This window comes from Chlorocebus sabaeus, chromosome 20, assembly GCF_047675955.1.
Source record: "Chlorocebus sabaeus isolate Y175 chromosome 20, mChlSab1.0.hap1, whole genome shotgun sequence".
Taxonomy (NCBI): domain Eukaryota; kingdom Metazoa; phylum Chordata; class Mammalia; order Primates; family Cercopithecidae; genus Chlorocebus; species Chlorocebus sabaeus.
Genome location: NC_132923.1, coordinates 65,663,550 through 65,688,427, shown reverse-complemented (window position 1 = coordinate 65,688,427; position 24,878 = coordinate 65,663,550). Strand labels below are relative to the sequence as shown.

General features: G+C 37.3%; 1 long non-coding RNA gene across 1 annotated transcript in view; it reads left to right on the top strand.

Annotated features, from left to right (window-relative positions):
• Positions 1 to 24,653, top strand: part of LOC119625308 (uncharacterized) — a 143,805-nt gene extending 119,152 nt beyond the window's left edge. The window contains exons 3-4 of the long non-coding RNA XR_012089881.1: positions 9,414 to 9,471; positions 24,056 to 24,653. This is a non-coding gene — a long non-coding RNA (uncharacterized lncRNA). The remainder of the gene's footprint in view (positions 1 to 9,413; positions 9,472 to 24,055) is intronic.
• Positions 24,654 to 24,878: the final 225 nt, after the last annotated feature.

The window sequence follows — 24,878 nt, the reverse complement described above, 5'->3', positions numbered from 1 at the left end:
AAAAAATGTGTGAAGCATTAGCATAACATCCATGAGGTGCTCCTTACATGTTAGTTTTTTTCCTATCTATCTCTTCAAAGGTCGGAAGAACAAGCAGTATTTTTTTGGCCCAGCAAGAACTTCTTAGGCCATAAGAACCGTGGCAGACCTCTTTTTCTTATGTGGTGAATTGAAGAAATGCTGACTCTTTTGCTGATGGTAAGGGTCACTGGCATGGTTCATTTGCAATTGCAGAACATAATTCCACCTCCAGATAGGATGCTTTTGGATGGTGTTTTAAAATCTCCGATTGGTTTTTACTTATGAGGTGAATTTACAGTGAGTTATGTTACAAGGTAATTTAACCTGACAAGACACACCATACTACACATTCACAGACAAAGTTTGTTTCTCCCTGGAGAAGAAGCTGTTAGAATAGAGTGGTAATCGCTGTAACATGATCAGCATGGGGGAGATTGATCACACCTAGGAAAGTGACCTCTTGGAAGATCTTTGCAAAATGCACACCTTTCCTGTTGATTGATTACACATCAGGGTGACCATCCCTGGATGAGAAAACCCAGTGTGGTCCTCACCTTCTGCCAACACATGCACTTTTCTGGTTGGTGCTCATGCAAGATTGATGTGCAGCAGCTGGAGTGTAGGGTCCCAAATATTCATGCCATGAAAACCCAGTCAGGTTTGAAAAGAGAGAGAAAAGGATTTATTGTCTACAAACATAATTACAATAAGCCCAATTCAAAATGGTGATTAAATTTTAATAAAGCCCATGGAGGGTGGTCTTCTTGCTGAGAAGGGGAGTGAGATGTATTTATAGAAGAAAGGGCTATTTCCCTCTACATCCTGACCCTGACATGTCACAGGGTTAGTGTTGCACAAGTAGTTTTCATGCCTCAGTTTTTATTCCAGACAATTCTTCTTTCACTTTCATACCAAATCTCCACTTCTAAAGGCTCACTCCATCCTTCGCCCCAGATTGTCGGTGTGATCATCTGATGCTAGTGACTGCCCCTCATTCTTTGAATATATTGGCAGTGCCTTAATGGTCTTTTCCTTCACCTCAGTTTTCTCCCCTGCCCGAATCATTTCAATGTACACCAGGACAGTATATCTATTGCAGTCTGTCTGTGCCTGCACTCCCTCAACTTCAGGGATCTTTACCTTTATTAACACACTCCTTAGAGCATGTCATCACCTGCTTGTCATCACCTTGAACTTCCGACTGTTTCTGAAGCGTTAATTTAAAACATTCTAGTCTCTGACTGCATTTTTTCCTCTTTTCTTTTCCTATCTTTGCTTCTCCCTCTGTGATTGTCACTAGATTCATCCCTCAAGTTCTTAGTACCTCTAATCCTTTGTTCCTTTTATTTTCCCCTGTCAGTCCCCTCCAGTTGTCATTTCCTACTTTACCCAGCCAAAACCCCACTGTCTTCAAACATTTTTGTTTTTGTCATTGTTATCCTCAAATCCCTTGTCCTGTTTTCTTATGTCTTGGTTACCTGGAAAACCTGCAACTTTAGATCAATTTGGTTTTATTTATTTATTTATTGCCTCCTTCCTACCTAGGAAACTGAGTACAACTTCAAAAAAATCACACAACTCTGACAATTAATGCCATTTAATTGCCATTAATGCTAATTAATTTTATGAACCCATGCTTCAAAAGGATCAATACTGCCTAACATCTCTTCTATGAGTTTCTCATCACTTTTTATTCCATTCTGAAAATCGGCTTTCCAAATTTATCTATTCTCTTTAAACTTCCATATTTCCTATCTCTCTGCTTCTCAGCAGACAACTTTGGCTCTGACTTTCTAAAGGAGAGAGAAATCATTAGACTGAAATTAACTCAACCTACAAACTTGTTGCCACTATACCTACAAACTTGTTGCATTTAATCAATTCTTCCTTGTTCTCTTATCTCTCAGTTAAAGTGGAACTGCAAATCTCATTTTCAAGCCATTTATCCATAATACATACCCTTTCCCTCCCATCATTGTTTACTTATCTGATATATCCAACTTTTTATGCCAGAAACTTCATTCTCACTTTGACTCTTAAATCTTTCTCATTTCCTACCTAAGATAATCATCACTAAGTCCTGTCAAAACTACTTCCTAAATCTTTTTCAAGTTCATCTCCATTTCTTCATTCTACTGCCACTGGGTTGCTGCAATAGCATTTTAATTACCAACAATTTGGTCTTGCCTTGATTCAGACTTATCTCAATTCAACCTGTTCTTCATATCTTTATCTTAGCCAGAGTGATTTTTCCAAAACGCTAATATGATCCTGTGACTTCCCTACTTAAACCCTTCCGTGTTGACTTAATAAAGTTTGAAGTCTGTAAAGCAGTTTGCAAATCTTCCACTTCCTTGTAAACTTAGCTTTCCTGCTTTATCGCCCACAATACCTCTCACTTTACCTTGAAAACCAAGCTGTAAGTTAACCAAATTACCTGAATTGTCACCATTTTGACACACCTGGTCTTACTTCCCAATCATTGCACTTCCTGTTGCCTTTTTCTTTCTTTGACTCTGTTCTCTACTTTAGGTTTCAACTTAAACATTACTTCCTTTGTGAACTTTTAACTTGTCTCTCCCTTTAAGACTAAGTTAGATATCCCTCTGGTGTGTTTCTGTTGCACCTGGTATTTTCACTATTGTAGCTCTTATCACACTGTATTGCAAGTATTTGCTTACTTGGGCTCTTCTCCACTAGACTGTGAGTTCCTGAAGGGCTGAAGTTTTCTTTTCACTGGGCCATCCTCAGTGAATTTGTTACAAAGAAGAGGCTCAATAAATATTTGTTGACAGAAGGAATTCCAGAAGCACAGTGACACAAGCTGTGGTATTTCTTTTTGCTCGTTATTTGGAGAGATAATGGTTGGAACAGCCAGTAGCTAGGTAGTCAACATGCATAAATAGAGAAAAAAATGTGGAAAGTCTATTCACTATAGCATAGAAGATAATTTTTAAAAATGTAATTATGACAAATTTCGAGCTCATCTTTATCTTTTAGGAATTTCAAAGGTGTCTGATATTCTTTTGTGTTCATCCTCACACATCTATCTTTGTTTTGAATGAGGTTATCTTTAATAGATTTTGTTTGGGGGGCTGGGGAGTAGCAAAGACAATCTGTTGTTTTCTGAACCACTTTATGCCAGAAAAATCTGCAAATATCATGCTAAGATATAATAGCTTGTTTTCTTGCCAGGTGGTTAGATTTCATTCAACAGTGGCATTTTATTAGAAATGTACTATCACAGATAATTTCCAGAAGGGCATTTGAAATGGATTATTATATGAAAAGGGAATTTTTAAATACCCATCTCTGTACTTGAAACTCCTGGATAAAATAGCAAGAGCATAGTTGGTCTAATGGGACCACGTAAAATTCTGTGTTGCAAAGTGCTCCTAAAGACAACTTTTAGTTCTCTCATAATTCTGGGTTGCGCCCACTCAGTCTGCTAGTTTTAATCATGTTGCAGGGAGGATATTTGACAATTGAGTAGTAATGAGGTTTAGTGTACATTTTATTTAACCTTCTACCAGGTAGGCCAATTAAAATGTTACATCTGAGAAAGCACATATTCCAATTTCTGCCTAGGGATATAATCCATTAACTTACATTTGGATATACTTTTGCTTTATATCCTTCATTTAATGACATCTACCAATTCATTCTATTGCACTGTTTGCTCTCCTCCTCAAGGCCCCATGATAGATAATAAACCTCAAACTATGGATTTAATCCCACAGAAGATAGCTGGTATTCACTACACAGAACAGTAAAGACATACCTTGCCCGTGCTCATGCTTTGGCTAGCCATTTTCCAATTATGGCCAAAAAAGAAAAAGTGATATTGGATGGATTTTTTCTAAAGCACCCTTTTCTTTCTGAAGATATCAAACAGCCTGATCAGTAGGTAAATATTACTGTTACTAGAACCCTTTCTAAGTAACTACTGTTTTCCTGTAATCCCAGTAAGGTAAAGAAAAATGAACCAATCTGGATCACAGAATCTTAGGAAACTCTAGTGTCTTCATAATGTCACCAGCATTATAAAAACAAACAACAAACTAAGCCCAATTCTAAGGCACAATTTTTTTCCATAACGTATTTCAATGACTCTTTTCAACATAAAAAATATATAAAATTAAACAATTATAAATAAAAGTTTAGGCAGAACAATCAGGTGACTGAGTAGGGACACAAAGAAAGGGATGGAGGAAGCTGAACATGATATGACTTTGTTATATCACACATTGTTACTAGAATTCCATTGTGCCATGTACAAAATCATGTGAGTTTGAGAACTATCAATCACATGGTCTAATTATTTGGCAAGTTTTGGATCTGCCCTTCAATTGTGGGCAGTCAGCTCAGGCTGCCATAACAAAATATCACAGACTTAGTGGCTGAAAGCATAGAAATTTGTTTTCTCCCAGTTCTGAAGTCTGGAAAGTCCACAATCAAGGTTCTGGGCGAGATTTGATCTCTGGTGAAGGCTTTCTTCCCGGCTTGCACACAGCCACTTTTGTCCCCATGTGGCCTTTTCTCTGAGTGTGCATCTCTCTCTGCCTCTTTCTATAAAGACATCAGTCCTATTGGATTAGAGCCCCATCCTATGACCTTCTAATGACACCATCTTTCTAATTACCTTCTAATGACACTATCTCCAAATATAGTTACATTGGTCGTTAGGGCTTCAACATATGAATATTAGGGGGATACGATTCCATCCATAGCTGGCACTAAGAAAGATGAAGAAAGATTAATAGAATTTAAGAATTAATGTACAGCCATGTGTAGCAGCAGGTCTATGAATGAAGAAGGTAGAGCTTATGTAAACCTATTAATTTTCTTACTGAGCAGTTGAAATTAGAATCCCAAATTCAACTAAACTTTTTTAAAAGGAACGTGTTACTGCTGAATCAAAAGAAAATAAATTATATATGAAGATGAAGATGCACCATCCAGACCCTCCTTCAAGAAAGTACTTGTTGCTGAGCTGCTGGGAGTGACATCTGAAGACAGACTTTGGCGGTCAACTCCTGCAAGAATTGCTTCAGCTGTAGAGAGCCCCTCTCCCAAGGCTACATTCTTCTTAGGACAGCCGGTATCCAAAGACAGATTGAGGCAAGAGCGTTACAAGATTGTTATTTCAACACAGTGTGTGAGAGCTCTCAGGAGCCATCTTAACTTGAGTTCCTATTGTGGTTATCTGAACCCATCATTGGGACCACAACCCTACCACTTCACCCTCCATTCTGAGGTTGTTAATCCCATGGCACACTTTAATAAACATCCTGCACACTATACCTCATCTCAACCTGTAATAGCTTAGGATCCAGTTTCATATTATATAAAAACATAAAAGATGATCAAAAGCAAAAGAATGATGCTGTTTTTAAGTATGCTGACAACTAATCTTATGTCCTGATTCATTTGACCCATCACTGTTTCCAAGAATTTCTGTTTTCTTAGAGTACAAATATGTGTGCATATAATTTTTACAAAAATTGTTTACCTGTTTTTTGACTAAATCATAGTCTTTTTTCCATGTCAGCATATAGTTTTACAGCACATAGACAATTTCAACATTCTTTTTGCCCCATTTTTTTTCACCCTAATTGAGGTAAAATCAACAAATAAAAATTGTGTATATTCAAGGTGTACAAATGATGTTTTGATATGCATATACATTACATAATGACTACCACACAAACTAATTTACATATCCATCACTTCATATAGTTACCTGTATGTGTGATCTACTCTCTTAGCACATTTTGAGCATAAAATGTATTACTCTTAACTGTAGTCATCATGCTGTAAACTAGGTATCCAGAACTTATTCATCTTAGAACTACAAGTTTGTACTTTCGCTAAAATCTCCTCTTCCCCTCCTCACTCCAGCTACCCCTAGTAACTATTCTTCTACTCTCTGTTTCTATGAGTTCGACTTTTTTAGATTCCATATATGAGTGAGAGCATACAGCATTTGTCTTCCTTCCTGTGTCCAGCTCACTTCACTTAGCATAATGTTCTCCACGTTCATCCACATTGTCACAAATGATAGAATTTACTTCATTTTTAAGGCTGAATACTGTTTGTGTGTGTGTGTGTGTGGGCATATATATATATATGTGTGTATATATATATATAATGCCTACATATATACATACCAAATTTCCTTATTCATTCATTTCCTTGTAAATATTTAGGCTGTTTCCATATCTTGGCTATTGGTGAATAATTCAGCAGTGAACGTGTGAGTGCAGCTATTTTTTTACTTTTTTATTTCAATAGCTTTTGGGGAGCCAGTGGTTTATGGTTACATGGATAAGTTATTTAGTGGTGATTTCTGAAATTTTGTTGCACTCATCACCTGAGCACTGTACATTGTACCCAATATGCAGTCTTAATCCTCACCCTCCACTTCCCACTTTTCCCCCTGAGTCCCCAAAGTCCATTCTATCATTCTCATGCCTTTGCATCCTCGTAGCTTAGCTTCCACTTACAAGTGAGAACATACAATATTTGATTTTCCATTCCTAAGTTATTTCACTTAGAATAGTGGTCTTCAATTCCATCAAAGTTGCTGTAAAGGCCATTATTTAGTTCCATTTTATGGTGAATTAGTATTCCATGGTGTATATATACCACATTTTCTTTATTCAGTTTTTGGTTGATGGGCACTTAGGTTGGTTCCATATTTTTGCAATTGTGGATTATGCTGCTATAAACATGCATGTGCATGAGTTTTTTCATATAATGGCTTCTTTTTCTTTGGGTAGTTGGGTAGCTATTTTGTTGAGATAGTGATTTTGTTTCCTTTGGATATATACCTAGAAGTGGGATTGCTGGCTCATTTGGTATTTCTATTTTTAATTTTTTGGAAGAACCTCTCTACTGAAATAATGTACTGACTATAGTTGCACATCTCTTTTAGTCTTTAGTATATTTTAATTCAGTCCTTTGCCCTTTTAGGAGGCTGGAGGGTGCTTTCATGACATTATAATATTTGAAGAGTCAAGACCAGTTTTTCTATAGAATGACCTTCAATTTAGATTTGGCTGATCGTTTCTTCATAATTGGTTAATATTACATAGATGATGTTACAGCCTTCAATGTATATTATAGCAAGAGCCATGGATTATGTCAGTTTGCCCCATTGATAATGTTACTGTTCACTAGATATCGCCATTTTAAAGGCCCTTTTTCAAGGAGGAAATGTTAATAAAGATTTATGTAAGTTAAAACTCCTCCTTTCCCACTGAAACCATTTCTTTGTTTTTACACATCAGCTTATTTCCCAAAACCATACTAACCCATATCACATGACAAATCATGGGGACAGTGTCAAAAGATCTGGGAAAAATAATTTGAAAATGTGACATACATTCTCAGCTTGAAAATGTTTGTCTTTAAAAAATACCAACCAGTAATCTTATCTTCTTATTGTGGCCTTTTGTCATTTTATGTCATATGATGTCTACCCAAAAATACTTGGAAAACTTTGCTCAAGGATCTGAAGTCTCCTGACCTCTTGTCTTATAAGATATTGCTTCTATCTCTGTGTATCCTCTTTAATATCTAGTGAAACTAAAGTGGATCAGATGATCATCAGCATTACTTAAATTCTGTATATCAGATGAGGAAAAGTGAAGGTAAACCCAAAAAGATAAGAAACAATGTAATGCAGATTAGCACCAGCTGGGCCCTCCAAAGTTAGAAAAATGAAGGATGTTAGATAGAGAGTACATTGAAAAGGGAAATGAAAAAAGAGAGAGGCACAAATGAAAGCAAACTGACTCCAAGTTCCTGTGAATAACTCATCCCAAATCCAATAGCATCTTTCTCTTTTAATATCTGAATCAGCCAATTTAGGTTTGAAATTCTGACTCTTTTCTTTCATCCCTGTTTGATCACAGGTAAGTTACCTAATTAAGCTTCCCAGGCCTCATTTTCCTCATCAAGTAAATGAGAATAATAACACCTATATTGCATAATCATTGTAAAGATTAATAATATTGAGTGCTCAATTCCTAACGTTCCATAGCTATTAAACAAATGGTATCTATTGTTATAACTATCACTATGAACCTTTTTATGGTGCTTTGCAGTGTATAGATAATATTCCTATCAGACATTATCTGGTGCAATTATTGCAAAAAACATTTACAGATAAGTAATGGAGGGTCAGTAAGATTAGCAAAATTAGTAACTTTTCAAGTCACACGTTGATGAAATATTTGGTTTTGGTAACCAAAACCCAACTCTATTGATTTTTAACTAGTGTTTTCTTCACTATACCATGATAAGTTAAGAGTGAAGCAATAGTGCCATCTTCCTGCAAGAAAAAAGTATAATTATTCTTAAGTCTTTAAAGTAGATGAATAAATAGAAGTTGCATAGTTTATACAATGGTAATATTAACTAAAGGAAAAATGTGTACTCCAAATCAAAGAAAAGAAACCACTAAATGGAATTGTAAGAAACAATATTTCTTAGAAACGAAATGACTGTCAACATTTCCTGATAGAAGACATTGTTGTCAAATATATGTCTGAACGCTAAACCATTGTTCCTCTGTCTTTTTTAAGAGCTATAACAAAACAGATTTTATAAACATCATTATTAGATGTTCTAGCACTATTTGGCATGACTTCATGCTTGTTATAGAATTAATTGTTCTTTCTAGTTGACTTGGTGGGCACTTGTCTATACTCAGATGAATTAATTAATTATGTAAATGATCAATGATACAACTATTTTAATATATAAACTAGTCTGTGCCTGTATGAAATGACTTGTGTCTATGTGATGTTTAATCTATTGAAATATGTGAATAAATACATATATAAATAAATCATATACATATTAATTGAGTTCTACTTTATGCCTTACACCGTGCTTGGCTGCAGATTAACAACAACAACATAGTAGTTGCCCTCAAAGAGATTGCAGTTTGTTGCAAGAAAAAAATGAATAGACAAAAAATATCATGTCATGTACACCAATGAAGTTTAATAAAGTCTAGTTTGTGAAATAGGTCACAAAAATAACAAAAACACATATTTCAGAACTTCAGAGAACGCATTATGGTTCTGTTTCTTTTTCTGAAAATAGCTGAGGGGAGATAGTGAGTATTAGCCACCTTCAGAACAGCTCTTCAACCACTGTGCTGAGTCATGGGCCTTTGGGTACTCCCCTGCCTGTGGTCTTGTTCCTTGGAGTTTCCTGTGGAGTCAGCAGAAATGACTTCTAATCCAATCCAAGGCCACCTTGCTCTTAGTCAAGGGCCTTTTGAAAGAGTTATGTTGAAGTATGTGCCATGGGCCTTGTAGGGTAAACTGATAAATATATATATAGTTTTTTTTAACTAAGTTTTTGCTCTACATTAGGTGGCTTTTCTATAATATAAAGATAGAAATGGGATGAAGATGTTCACTGAAAATTAGGGTAATGGTCAGATACCATAAAAATGTGCTCTGATACTTGGACAAAGGCAGCCCCTTTTGTGTGACTTTTTGTCTCTGGTCATTTGCTTTTTTTAAGCCATCATAATCATAGGATTCCTATATTACACTTCCTTATGGTTTGTAAAGTATTTTCATGCTCACTTTTTCTAATACGACACTGTGAAATAGAATGAATATTCTATTCTCCTTTGACAAATGGGGAAACAGAGACATCACAAATTTATTTAATTCAATGTCATATAGAGTATAAAGGCTGAGCTGATCATAAAACTCTGTTATTCAGGCTCTAAAATTATTGCTCTTTTGACTCCAAAACACCAGTTTTATGCTGTGCCATCCAAAGTATTATGGTGCCTTTTTCTCTGCTCTTTTTTTCTTCTTCTACTCTCCTCTCCTTCTATTTCTTTTCTTTCGTCTCTTCCTTTTTTCTCACTACATTCTCCATCCCCCATTCTTTGTCTTTCCTTTCCTTTCAAGCCTATGAGGGACAGGAATCTGGCAGCCAAGGCAACAAAGAACCACTTCCATGGAAAAAGAGTAAGGAAAAGTAACATGGGCTTTTATATATTAACAGTTCGTGCAAACAATAACCAATGTCCAACGTTATTTTCGTCTGCCCCTGCCCATTTTTGGGTGAGTCCAAAACAAAGCCAACTAGAAACATCCGTGTATAAAGCATAACAAAAATAATATGTGTCACGTATGTGACACAGATGATACAAGAGTGACTTTATTGCTGGTGCTTTTATAACTACAGTCTAAGAAGGATAACTGGGAAGTGGGAGATGGAACAGAAAAGTCATCTTAAGCATAGTATTTCCATTCCTCTTTTCTAGACTGAGGTAATACTGCTGTTTTGTTTCTGCCTCTTTAAAACATTTGTTGAGATTTGTATTTAAAACTCTTTTCGGAAATAACTGGAGCATGCACTTACTTGAGTAACATGCAGAACATTCAGTCCCCAACTCTCCAGAGTTCCAGAATGGCCCCTTTTGGAGTTTACAACTCATCCACCCATCTGTGCATTTGGTCCCCGGAGACCAGTGCAAAGCCAACAAAGATGAAAGTCTTTGGGAGTCTGTGCTTTTGAACATTAAACCACTGGATCTGGAGTCAGAAAAAATTCTGCAGTCCAGATTTAAGATCTCCCTTTAGTATTTTGTGACTTTGGTTAAAAAAAAAATAGCCTCTTAATTTCTCTGCAATTTCCTTACCTGCAAAATGAAAAGACTGGACTAGGACAGAATCCTATGATTTTAAGATATTGTAGGAATAGCTTGTGTTTCCAATGCCCTGAAATGCTGAAAAAAATGCAGAAGGCCACTTGGGTAGATGGAAATCACTTTCCGGTTTATTTTTCATTGATCTTTACAATAACATTATAATAGAACAGATGTTTTTAAGGATTAATGAGTGATAGATATAAATTACCATAATAATATTGCTTTACTGTTTTCATCCTGGTTCATTAACTGTCATTAGAGCTACCATGTGACTTGTATTTTGCATGTGGTGTGATGTAATCATCTAGTAGTTGTATTCCTTCCCCCACCAAAGGATCCCCAAGCCTACCATTTGAATCAATGGAGGTGTGAAATTCATTTCCAGATCATCTCTTTAGGAGATCACAAGGTCATTGGTTCTCATCAAGAATATGGATGAGGAAAACAAGATACTAGAATAGAGCAAGAAAAAGAGAAGCCAATTCCCACTGCTCCCTGAAGTTTAAATAGTTCCCCTGTGGTTTCAACCTCAGTTCTGTTCTGCTTTTAATTTAAAACCATTCTCTACCAGGCAACTGATTTTTGCTAGTCTCTTGGGTGATTTTCTAAGACAGATTTCACTGTATTCTACCCTTGTGTGTGCACTTAGCTCCCATTAGCAGTAATGGGTGTTATGCATGTATAGCTCCCATTAACAATAATGGAAATTATGCATGTGCATCCAGAGGAAAGGATGCTCCCCAATGTTGGAATTTTTTCAGAAGGAAAAGTACTCCTTATGCAGCATTTGGCTTTTGTTTTAGGCTCTTTATTGTGGTGACGATTTGTGCTGCAGACAATGAACATGGTGTGAAAGACTGCCAGCTTCCCGGTGTGCAATCTGTACAGTATTTTTTTAAAATCTTGGCTTATAATTTTTTGCGTGACTAAAACAACAGTCAGGCAATAGTCAGACAAAACTTGTTAAAGCAGTAAAATAGATCCAGATCAATTAACAAAGGGTCATGAATAGGGGCTAAATAAGTCCCCTACAGCTAGGAATTCTGGTAGGTAATGTCCCCTGTTTCAAGATAACCAACAGTATATTTGTACAGATAGAAAAAATAATTCTTTAAAAATAACCGAGTGCTATTTATGCAGACCATAATAACATTCCTCCAGATGAATGTGTCTTAACCCGAAGAGACAATTTCTATCATAACACGTTGATAAAAAATGGTAGGCCAAAGGTGATATTATAAGGGGCTGTGAATCATTGGCATATTAATTTAGAGCAAATCATGCAAAAAAAGAATCTTTAACTTTAATATGAAGTCAAGAATATGATTCATCTTCCTTTTTATGAGTGGTAGAATACGTTTAATACTTGAAATGTTTTTGAGTTGTCAAAGTGAGGGTCTAAGTAATTTATCTCTTCTGAGAGTGCCTTTCGCTGAATATCCAGTATTATTGTTCATTTGTAAGATAAACTAGTCTGTGTCTAGTCTTGGACACCCCCTGGCACTGCTCGGTGATGAATAAAGTCAGACTCTGTGTAAGGGTTGGGTTCTGATAGTGAGACTGAGGCACATAAAAAGCCCTGGAGTGTTTAAGAGCACAAGCTTTGGGGAGAGATCCACCTGCATTTAAATGCTGACCCTGTCACCTGGGAATTTATTTTACTTCTCTGAGCCCAAGTTACCTCATATGTAAACTGAGAATCGTAATTCTCATCTTGTAGTTGTGAGGATTAAACAAGATCTAAAATTGCATTACCAGAACTATTATTAACAATTATTAATCTATTTAGGGAAATAAAATTTGACAGTGCTAGATGTCAAAACGTTTCTCTAGCCATATCATGTGGATCAGCATCAAATTATCTAAAATCTGTTGTGTAATTTAAATACAATCTTTTTTTAAAATTATTTAACAATAAACATGCCTGTCATAACCTGTACTTCTATTTTGAGGGGAAGAATAAACATAACAATATTCTCAGGAAAAGAACCCCAAATACACAGGTTGACATCTACTTTATTTTTCATCCTAGCCAGACTTAAATCATTATAAACTTTAAATTTTGTAAAAACATACAGCTACACAATTTTTCTGAAAATGATGAGAACTCGTATTTTTTCTTGTTTCCTTAGCATTATGATATTGAATGTGCAAAAATTTATAAGCAATGAACTTCTTTGCAAAGTTTATACATACATTCTAACTGTTGCTGTCTTGATAATGCAACATCATGTAAAAATATAGATTTTACCCATTAATTTTGTTGATTAGCTAGTCACTTAGAATATTGCTTTGTAAGGACAGACTATCCCCGTGTGATTAGGGCATACCTAATCAATCTTCCTACACCTTGATTCTTCATCTGCAAAATGAAAAGAGTAGTGTTAACTTCATCAGGTCGTTTTCAGAGTAAATAATTTAACGTATAACATATGTGGTGTTGACAAGTTGATTCTCCGAGGAAGGTGTTGAGAATGGAGACAGAAGCCTTAAGAAGGAACCACAGTTGTAGGCTGTGGAAAGTCAGCACGGCAGAGAGGTACTTTGCTCCTGAGGAAACACTGGGGTGGGAAACGTAAGTGATGATGAGAATGAGGAGGATTCTACGAGACGATAAACGATGTATATTTTGCTGATTGCTCAGATTTTCCCAGGAACAGTGATATGGATTAGCTTTGCGTCCCCATCAAAATCTCATTTGCAATTGTAATTCCCACATTTCAAGGGAGGGACCTGGTGGGAGGCAATTGGATCATGGAGGTGGCTTCCCCTATGCTGTTCTCATGATATTGAGGCAGTGCTCGTGAGGTCTGATGGTTTAGTTCCCACTCGCTCTCTCTCTCCTGCCACTGCGAAGACGGTACTTGCTTCCCCTTCACCTTCTGCCATGATTGTAAGTTTTCCGAGGCCTCCCCAGCCATGCAGAACTGTGAGTCAATTAAACCTCCTTTTTAAAATAAATGACCCAGTCTCAGGTAGTATCTTTATAGCAATGTGAGAAGGGAGTAATACAGACAGCATAGCCAGCTGTAATTAGTACACGCCTTAGTTCTTTTCAGAGAGATTTGCTGTGATGCTAAAAGGTGAAGCTTATTTCCAAAAGATCTTCTCTGCTTTGTCCTAGGATAGATGTTGAATTACAATTTTATCATGGCCAATGACTACATTAAACAATTCCCCCTTTAATGGCTGATTTTTGGAAAGATTCATTTTTTTAAAACAGAAAAATTGCATTGATTAATGATTGGGGTCCTCATTTTTATGACATGTGTATCTGTTAATCAGGATTTGTGATTATGTCTAGTTTCCACAGAGTTGATAAAATCTGTCTTAATTTTTTTTTTTTAAGTGAATTATCTGGAGTTTTCTTTTACTAAATATTTAATTTAGATTTTATTATTTATTTATTTTTGAAACACTGAACATAGCTTGTGGACCCCTTAAGGATCTGTGAACTTGAACTTGTTACTATTGCTTATATATCACTGTGTATAAAATCTGTGCATGCTGATTTGTTCAGGTTCAGATAGAGTCCTTGGGTAACTGGTAATTAGTACCCCAAACACTCTCCATCCTCTTATTACTTTCTTTTTATTTCATAGCACTTATTACCACCTACACCTATACGTTTTGCTTTTGTTCCTTGTTTGTCACCACGAGGGCAGTGTCTTTGTCTATTGTTCTTACTGCTGTGTCTCTGGGACCTAGATTATTGTCTGTCATACAGTAGGTCCTCAATACCTGCTTGTTGAATGAAGTAGTTGATAATTGCTTCTTTTCAATAGCTACATTCTCCTGTCTCAATGCAATGGGGGAAACGGGAGGTTTCTGTGTAGTTCTAGCTGCAAGATAGGCAACATGGTACTGCATACCAACTCCAGCTCTTTGGCCAAAGATGTAGGTGTGAGCTCAACCTTTTCCATGAGCTATTTTGGCATGTCAGTTAATTTCTCTGAGCCTTGGGTTTTGGATCTGTTTGAAGGGGATAATAATACTACCCTCACAGGGTTGCAGTAAAGATGAAACATGATAATATATATTCTATTGTTTCGTGGACTGCAAATCTTAGCTGTTACTAGCATATGGCATCACTGGAAAAAAATGAGACATTTGGGACATCGTCCAAATAGTTGTGCTCTGCCTCTAAAAGCTATATGAGCTTGGGGCAAATCTCTTAACTTTTCTAGGTCTCAATTTCTGCACCTGGAAGAGAGTTGTTATTAATGATCCCAAATGTGCATCCAGCTAAGAAAATCCATGTCACTAAAGACTACATTTTTCTTTTCACATTCTTTCCTGTGGTTAGGGATTATATAGGTGTGCCTGCAATTTCTATGAAAATGCCATAAAAGAGATTTAATGTCAGGTGTTTGCTTCATTTTCTTATCACCATTAGGCATTGTCCTACTTAGCGTGACAAATTCACTGCCTAACCGTGCTCATGTTTTCAGTATCTTTTACTACAGCCGCCCAGGGTAGCTACAAGGAGCACCTTTTCCCACATAATTACTACTGTTGACGTGAGACAGCACATTTGACAGAGGCGGCTTGCTGTGTTGGCAGGAAGGGTGCCGAGTTATACTGGAATCTGGCCTTTCACATTCACATTATTCTGCCTTTGGAAGAAGGTGCCCTCCACCCCGCACTAAATGTGAGGAAGAAAACTGCTTTGCCTATACAAAACACTCTATTTACAGAGACTCTCTGGGGGGGATTATGATAGCCATGGGTTGGATTTATGGGTGAGCTGTGCTTACCAGGTTACATCTTACAATGCAGGCTGATGAAACCCACTGTTCATGTTAACCGTCTGTGCTCTCTACACGGAGTGCAGCCCGTGCCTTCCCCTAGGAATCAGGAACCGAGGGCCTGGGAAGCTTGTGCTTTGCATTGAGGAGCTTGATAGCATGCAGCGGGATGGTGTTCTTAGGAAGGGAAACTTCCTTTAGGGCAAATTTTTTTCCCCCACATAGCAGATGTGGAATTCCTCTGTACCTGTTTAAAATTCTAGTTGGGGTTGTTAAACAGCAATTATACATGAAGCTATTGGGAACTAGGGTGAATGTCAACAGAACAGTGTCTGGGTGGGCAGCTACACATTGGATTTTGGTGTGATAGGCAGAGTGACAGAGACTGCAAAGATCAACTGGTCTTCAAGTACCTTATATTTCAGTTTAACAAACTGTTTTAAGGCTTGCCATGATCTCCTTCCAATTTGTAGGTCTACTCTTTCCCACTTTTCCCCAGAACATGTACTTAATTTCAATCAGGCAAACCTTACAGTTTGTGTAATAAGTCACATTCAAGTTCACCTGGTGTTACTTTGCTCATGTTATGCCTTTGGTCTACAGAAATTCATCGAATTCTGCTACTTCTTTTAAGGTACAGATCAAATGCTGCCTGTCTCATTTGACCACAAAAAGCTATATAAATGTTTCCTTTCTCTGAACTATTACTATATTTTATGCTCACTTGTCAGATTTAACTCCCTCATAAATTATATAGCCCTTGATGTCAGAACAAAGGTATATACTTTTTCCAATTTCTCATGATCCTATGTGAATGTTGGAAATCTAGTCAGTTCACACAATTTTCTTGTTTTATGGTTGCAAAATTCCAAATGATTTTTAACATTTTTCTCCTATATTAAAATGACAGTAGTTTTGATCTGCAATACTGTGTCTTTTATTTTGAATTTTTCTTTTTCAGTTCATAAAGAGCCATGCAGAGTCTAGCGCAGGCTCTGGCATATATACCTGCTCAAGAAATGTTAGTTTTATCAACACCACCTTCACTGGCTTTGTTTCCTGTGGCAGGTTGCTATGTCAACATAGAACATGTTTTATGCTTACTTCCTCCAAAACACAGTTGCCCCCACATCCTTCTCCAAGGTCTTCAGAAGGAAGGGCAACCATAATTCGTTTATTTTTATTTTTATTATTTATTTTTGGAGACGGAGTCTCGCTCTATCGCCCAGGCTGGAGTGCAGTGGCGGCAATCTCAGCTCACTGCAAGCTCCACCTCCCGGGTTCACGCCATTCTCCTGCCTCTTCCTCCCGAGTAGCTGGGACTACAGGTGCCCGCCATCATGCCCAGCTAATTTTTTGTATTTTTAGTAGAGACGGGGTTTCACCGTGTTAGCCAGGATGTTCTCGATGTCTTGACCTCATGATCCACCCGCCTCGGCCTCCCAAAGTGCTGGGATTACAGGCGTGAGCCACCGCAACCAGCCCATAATTCGTTTTCTTTCAGTCACCGCCTTTCTTTCCCCCTCCCACGGTGATAATTCTTTCTGCTAGTCAGTATTATTTCCAGCATCTTCTAAATTTATTTTTCCCTTTAACCAATGTGCCAACTACTTTCCCCTAGAAATCTTCCATAATTAATGGACTGTTTATGCATAACTGTAATATTATAAATGCCTTAAACAAATATTATGAATGATAATATAGTTGGGCATTTTTTGTGCATTTCTTTCCAAAATGGTGGCAATATCTTTCAATTGGGTTTCATATATATAGAATGCGTTCAAGGTCATTTGCTTATTTGCTTAGGTTTTCCTAATGCTTCTGTCGCCCAGGTCTGGGTGCAATGGCGCGATCTCGGCTCACTGCAAGCTCCGCCTCCCGGGTTCACACCATTCTCCTCCCTCAGCCTCCCGGGGAGCTGGAACTACAGGCGCCCACCAGGATGTCCAGCTAATTTTTTTGTATTTTTAGTAGAGACGGGGTTTCACCGTATTAGCCAGGATGTTCTCGATCTCCTGACCTCGTGATCCGCCCGCCTTGACCTCCCAAAGTGCTGGGATTACAGGTGTGAGGCATGGCTCCCGGCCCCTAATCATTCTTAATTAATTTTAGATGTAAATAGAATGAGACATTTTTCTGTTTTTTTAAAAAAATTATTTAGCACAAAAGTGCAGCATGCAACAGCTGTTTGAAAAGAACCCAAAATGAAGAATTATAGCATTATGAACTGAAAGATTAATTATGTTTCTTATTAATTTGTTTTCATTTTTGAAACTAGCTTGAATTTCTTCTAAAAGTTGATATTTTTGGGAAAGGGACACATGCTGTCTTAAAAAGTATTGTATTGTGGAATTCGATCCATTTGAGTTTCTGGCTCAGCCATTCCCTAATCAGATGACTTTAGACAATTTATTAAACTTCCCTGAGCCTCACTTTTCTTGTATGTAGAATGGGTATAGAATAGTTGCACCTACCTTTAAGATTTTTGGGTTTATTAAATTAAATAGTGTTTGTAGGAGACAACACAATGCTTGCCATATAGTAAACACTTGTTGCAACTCTGGAGTGATTGTTTCAGCCAAGAGCAAACTTTCCTTATTTTATAGTATACCAACAATTTCCCAGGCACCTAACTTAGCCTGACATTATTTGTAGCTTTGAATTCACTGGAGCCCTGCCAGCTATGGCCCTTAGGGAGTTGCAGAGCTGAGGCTCCATTAATTGAATTGTTTGCCAGTGCCTTAAGGGCTCCCTATGAAAACTGGAGAGAAATGTGGGAGGTTTAGCCATAAACAAAATGTATAAAGGAGAAAATTAATTCATGGTGTCTATTGCCTTAGCATTTACTTTTTCTATCTCATTGTTTACAACTGTCATGTGCCTGGGTATGTGTGACAGCAGCTGTAATGGGATCTGGCATTAATTCAGTTCACAGACATGAGTTTCAAGCATAATATGGTAACAGGTGGCCATGGTGATAAATAACAAGGGGCAGTTCAAGCAGAGTCAGAGAGCTCTAACATGGAATACTTTTTACTCACATATTTATTCATTCATTTATTCATTTTTATTCATCAAATATTTATTAAGGAACTTCTATGTTCCAGGCACTGGTCTAGGTATCTGGGATATATAAGCAAACAGAGGCAGAATTTCCTGCGGCAGAAGCTTAAAGTCTAGAAGAACAGAACAAAACAGAGTAAATATACAATCAAGTAGAACAGATACACAATCAAATACAGCAAATATACAACAAACAGAACAGATACACAATACAATGATAGGAGAAGTATAGAAAGATAGAATAGTATAGAGAGGAACCTACCTGATATATGAGTGATGGAAGGTCTCCTTAAAGGAGTGTTATTTAAGCTGAATAGGCAATAGCAAGAGGGAAGTGTATCTTGTTTCATGGAGAGGAAAATAAGTACGAAAAAGCACAGGGGCTTGAGTGAGCACGCTAAGAATGAGGGCCCGCAAGGCAAGCTAACATTTTGTCACGCCTTAAAAAGGATATTTTAAAAACTATTTATTCAATATTTATTTCTTGGGGCCAGGGAGAAATTGATTTTTCTATTAAGAAAAATTATATGCAAAACACATTCACCTAGTAATTCACTTCACTGGGTCAAAGCAGAGTCAATTTTGTGGAATTATTTAGCAAAACATTCCCCATTTTCTTCTCTTTCTTTAGTTTGTGTGTGTTTTGAGCCAGAGAACTTCTTGGGAGGTGTACTAAAAATGCAAAATTTAGATAATAAAATAAATGACTCATTCCTGATAAATAGCACTATGCCACATATTATTTGGGTTTAGAAATTTAGCTTGCTGCCAACTTTCAGCTGTTACTCAAAATATGTTTTGCAGAAATACTTAAGAAATCAATTTGTGTAGGGGATGGGAGAATATTTTTATTTACATTTGATAATGCTGACTCCTTTTCCAGAAGCAACACCAGTGTACATTTTGCATTAAACGAGGATTTGGGCCAGGCATGGTGGCTCATGGCTGTAATTCTCCCAGCACTTTGGGAAGCCAAGATGGGCAGATCACGAGGTCAAGAGTTCAAGACCAGCCTGGCCAACATGATGAACCACATCTCTACTAAATATACAAAACTTAGCTGGGCATGGTGGTGGGCGCCTGTAATCCCAGCTACGTGGGAGGCTGACACAAGAGAATTGCTTGAACCTGGGAGACAGAGGTTGCAGTGAGCCAAGATCGTGCCATTTCACTCCAACCTGGGTGACAGGCAAGATTCCGTCTGAAAAACAAACAAACAAACAACAACAACAACAAAAACCGAGGAGTTGGAGAGCCAAGTTAGCAAGGCTGATATTTCTAATGTGCTCCAATAAGGTGAGCACCCCAGCTGGTGCAGCACCTAATCAGGCCCTTAAATAGAATGACTGGAGCATAAAGTACAAAGGAAGAATATGTGAGACAAGACCGAAAAGGTGAATGGGGGCCAGGAACAATGACTCACACCTGAGTAGTCTCAGCTACTCCAGGAGGCTGACACGAGAGGATCACGAGAGCCCAGGAGTTCCAGGCTGCAGTGAGCCACGATCACTCCACTGTATTACAGGTTGGGTGACAGAATGAGACTCTGTCTGAAAAAACTACAACAACAACAACAACAACAACAAACTGAATGGAGTTTAGTTATGAAGGACCTTGTATGACATATGAGGAGTTTTCAGTTCATCTATTAAAAAATGTGAGACCATGGAAGAGTTTTAAGCAAGAGAATGACAAGGCAAAATTTTTGGTCTAGAAAGATCTTTCTTGCCGCAGTGTGGACCAAAGCCTCGGAGAAAGACTTCAAAAAGGAAAACGCATTAATAGAATGTAGAAATGATTAAGGTGAGAAATGATAGTAGCTTGAATTAGGGGGAACATCAGTAAGGATGGAAAAATAGTAGAGTTTAGGGAGTGTTGACACACTCCCTAATACTAGAAATATTAGGATAGGCATTATCAGGTGAACCTGTTGTCAGATAACGAAGCTCCATCCCCTAGACTGGAGTTCAAGGGCAGGACTACTCTAGTCCACGGTCACAAGCCATGAATGGTAACAGTGAGATGAAGCTTAAATATCCAAGATGTGAGAAATTATAGACCTCCAGGTAATTAAAATGGGGATCCTGGTGATGGAACTGACATGCCAAGTAGAGACCTTTTTAAGTAAAAGACTATGAGAACAGGAGTGTGGGGGTGGGGGTGATAGTGAATGCTACAGTTCAGCGAGGATGTGGAACTGTGAGGGTCCTGTCTGAGGGCTTTCATGACACACTCTTGTATCAACAGCTAGTTGGAAAGAATGTAAGAGACTAGAATGCTAATAGCTGATAATGACATAATGTTTTACATATTCAGTTTTTGACTTCCTCCGCACAGCAGCCAGAATTGTTAAATAGAAACCTGATCATGTATTCCTCTGCTTAAGACATTTGGGGGTTAGGGGTTGGATCAAGACCAAAACCTTCCTTATGGTTTACATAGCCCTGAGTATTCTAGCTCCTGGGTCACCTTTTGACCTCATCTTAAGGCATTCTCCTCTATCCCTAGGCTTCAGCCATCTGAGTCTTCTTCAATGTTTTAGTTTGTTTCGTTTTAAAAATTTTAAACAATATTCTGCTTATTCCAAGACCTCCAGACATGCTGTTTTCTCTGCTTTAAAACTCTCTTCTCTTCCTTTCCATGTAATTCTAGATTTTAGCCTTAATGCTGCTTTCTCAGGAAAGTTCCCCTGTTATATATTCTCATACTCACTTTCACTTCTTTTTCATGACACTTATAATTAATTAATCATTTCAGAAACAAGTACTCACGTGTCTCTCTTCATGAACAAACTATAAACTTCAAGAGAGGGAAAACCATGTATGCTTATTTGTTGTGGTATATCTTATGCCTAGCACAGTGCCTGACATATGTATATATTTAATAGATGTTTGTTAAATGAGCAGTTGAATCCATGGATTATTTTTATGTACACTGTAGGTATGCCTTAATCCAAAGCATCAGTTTTCTAGTGGTGGCATCAAAATCACCTCATAACAGAGAAACAAGGATCTTTGAATGGAAATGAGCCTTTCTAGTATCCTTTAAGTTGTATTACTTAGGCAGTTACCTACTTTATTTAAGCAGAATGTTATCTTTGTTGGGCAAAAACCTAGTAGACAGAAAGAACAGAAATATACCTAAGCTAGTATGTTGAGGGATGTAATCAGAGGGTAGGAGAGCTAGACCACCTAGTTTGAAGGAATGAGATCCATAAATACAGATCTTCCTAAGCAGAAGGCAGATATTTGAAAGACAGTTTTTTAAAATATTAATTGAAAGTATGAGTTGTTAATTTTTCTTCTTGAATTTTCTACCTCCTCTGTCCTTCATTTGAACACACAACAAGTTCCCTACTTCCTTACCAGATGAAAGGTTTTTGGCAGGATTTTCTGGCTTCTGTTTGCCCATTGAGGATAATAGAATTTGAAGAGAGAGGAAATTGGTATCCCTGTGTGAAAGCAAGAAAGACAGAAGGTTTCAAAGGAGAAAAAGAGCTTTCTCCAGGTTGGGGGTAAGGGACAGGTCTGCCTGTCCTTGAACAGAAGGGACTTTTACTTCTTTCCTGGAAGCACTCAAAAATGTGGCAGGACATCAAGGGGCATATTTACATAGTGAACTAGATAGCTTAGATGCCAGCCTTGTTCAAGATCCTCTTGAAGCACAAAGCATGGCATGGAAATGGCACACCAGTGAATCTGATGATATCACATGGCTGCAGCAAAATTCAGCTTTTGCCAATGTGGACAGATACTGCTAGTGATCAATGTCCTAATGCTTAGATATGGAGTCAAACGCAGAACCATAGCACAAACCTGAAGGTGGGAGAAAGTCTAGAAATAACTGAGGTTGAATTTCTAAGTTGATGGGACTAGCTACTCAGAATTGAAATTAAATGATTTATAGACAATAATGAAATGTAATTTTGCTTAAGATTTATACCTACTACATTAAGCAAGCAAACAATAACAAAAAAGTTATCTTAGTCTTCTCTTTATAAGAGTATAGCTTATTTTTACTTAACAATTTTTAAAATTTTAAGTTGAGTTAAATTTGCAAAATATTTCCAGGAACTTAGCACTGAACCATCTGCACTGAATCAACTGATCTCATCAATAATAGACAGCTCTTAACAGTACCTTAATGATAAGAGTAATAAAACCAAATTCATGGTGAAGTACAATAGTGTGTGCTTGTAGCCCCAGGTACTTGGGAGGCTGAGGCAGGAGGATTACTTGATACTGAAAGTTCAAGTGCAACCTGGACAACACATTAAGAACCGCCCTCTTACACACACACACACACATGCATGCACATGGGCACACACACACCCTAATTCTAATTCACCATGCTGAACATGTCTATGGGGGCTACCCTTTTTATCGGGATGAAAAAAAATTACACTGAGCACAAGTCTTCCAACAAAGAGTGGATCTATTATCAGTTAAGAGTGACTATGTCAATGAAGCACAAAGGTATGTCCTCCAAGGCAGTCAGATCTATGTTCTCTGCTATAGGAATGTGCAAAGGCAATATGCCTACTGTTAAGAGCAAACTCATGACAGGCTGGCAATATCAACTTATCTTTGCTTGGTGGAGAACTGATGGCAAACAAATGAAATCTGGAAATCAGTATGTTGATTACTTATTTATTTGGCTTGATATTGAAATAAGCTTTTTCTATGTAATCAATTTTACTTGTGAATTCTTTTATTCCATTTTTAAAATTCTATTTTTTCAACAAATATTTATCGAAGGCTCATTATATAAGCTAGACATTTAGTTAGGTGCTGTGGGAGACATAGAAATAAATGAGCTACAGATTAAATACTCAAAGCATTTTTAACATCTGGAAAAATGATAACCCATGTACAAAAATGACTGTAACACAAGGCAAGTAGTAAGTTTGTAAAAGACAGGATAGAATGATACTTCTTCCTTTCCCTTTCCTTTCCTTTTCTCTCATCCTATCTCCCTTTCCTTTCTCTTCTTTCCTCTTCTCTTCTATTTCATTTTCTTTCCATCAACACTGGTAAATACGATGTATAAAACTGTCCTGAAAAAGTAGAAAATACCAGGTTGGCAATTTCAGCCTCAGCTACCAACACTGGGTGTGTACACTGACAGTAGAATTTAGGGAGTGGCAAAGAGAATAGGTTCTGTCAATTTATATGGAATAATGTTTCCCAAGACAACCAGATGTGAATTTTTTTTTTTTTTTTTTTTTTTTTTGCAAGTAAAAAGCCACACAGAAAGGCTGAGATGAGGCAAAATGAAGAAAGCAGGACCATTGGTATGTTGAAGGCAGCTCACATTATAAGAGATGCTTGTTGATTAATTAGGAATTTTGAAGCCAGTTGTAAAACTGTTGGTAGCTTGCAGTCAGCCTAATGGGAGTATTTACACCAAAGAAATAGTTAACTACAATAAATCATGATTGTTTTAAAAACAGAAAGCTGTCTTACCAGTTCAACAATGGAAATAACACCACCAAGAGTTTTTCACCTTCTGATTTTCTTTTTATAAACAGAAAGCTCTTCCACGAGTTCACCAATGGAAATAACATCAAGAGTTTTTCATCTTCTTAGTGAGCAAAGGTATGGATATTCGGTGTGTGAGCTTCAAGAGTATCTAAGGGAGGTGATAACGTGGTTGAGAATATACCAGAGACTACAAACTGTCTGTGCATCCCAGAGGAACAGGAAGCTCATGCAGGTGAAAAGACTGGAGGAGGAGGTATGCTCATGATACCCAGGAAGCCCACCTCCCACTTCTTTGGTCATCAGAAGTAAGACAAAGGACAATTAAATGAGTGGTTAGTAGTTGTTTAGAGAAAAGAGAATTTTCACTTCATATGCTAGTCATTGATAATATTTGCCATTGTGGTTGCTGTTAAGTAAGTTTCTTCCTGCAGGCCTGTGAGAAGGCATAGTACATGAAAGTGGCAGTGCTTTCAACCTGATTATTATTATACAGTATGGACTTTTATTATATAACGAGCAATACTTATATTTTGTTATTCACTTATTTTTTACTATACACTTATACATATGCAGACACAGTAATAAACATCTAAGTGGTACAAGTAGGTACAAAACCAAAAATAAAAGTCTTTGCCTTCTAACTTCAATAAGATGTTTCAGTCTCATCCTGCATTCTACTGCCTTTAATATGCAATCAGCCACACTTCCCAAGGGGCTTTAGTCCCTTTTGTTAAAAAATAGTAATAAAGATCAAATCTAGGGGATAGAAGTAGAGATTTTAGAATTTTACGTGAGAATTGGGGATGCAGCATGCTTAGGAAGCCACCTGAGTTACAGGGCAGAATATTACTTTTCTTTTTAAATAACAGG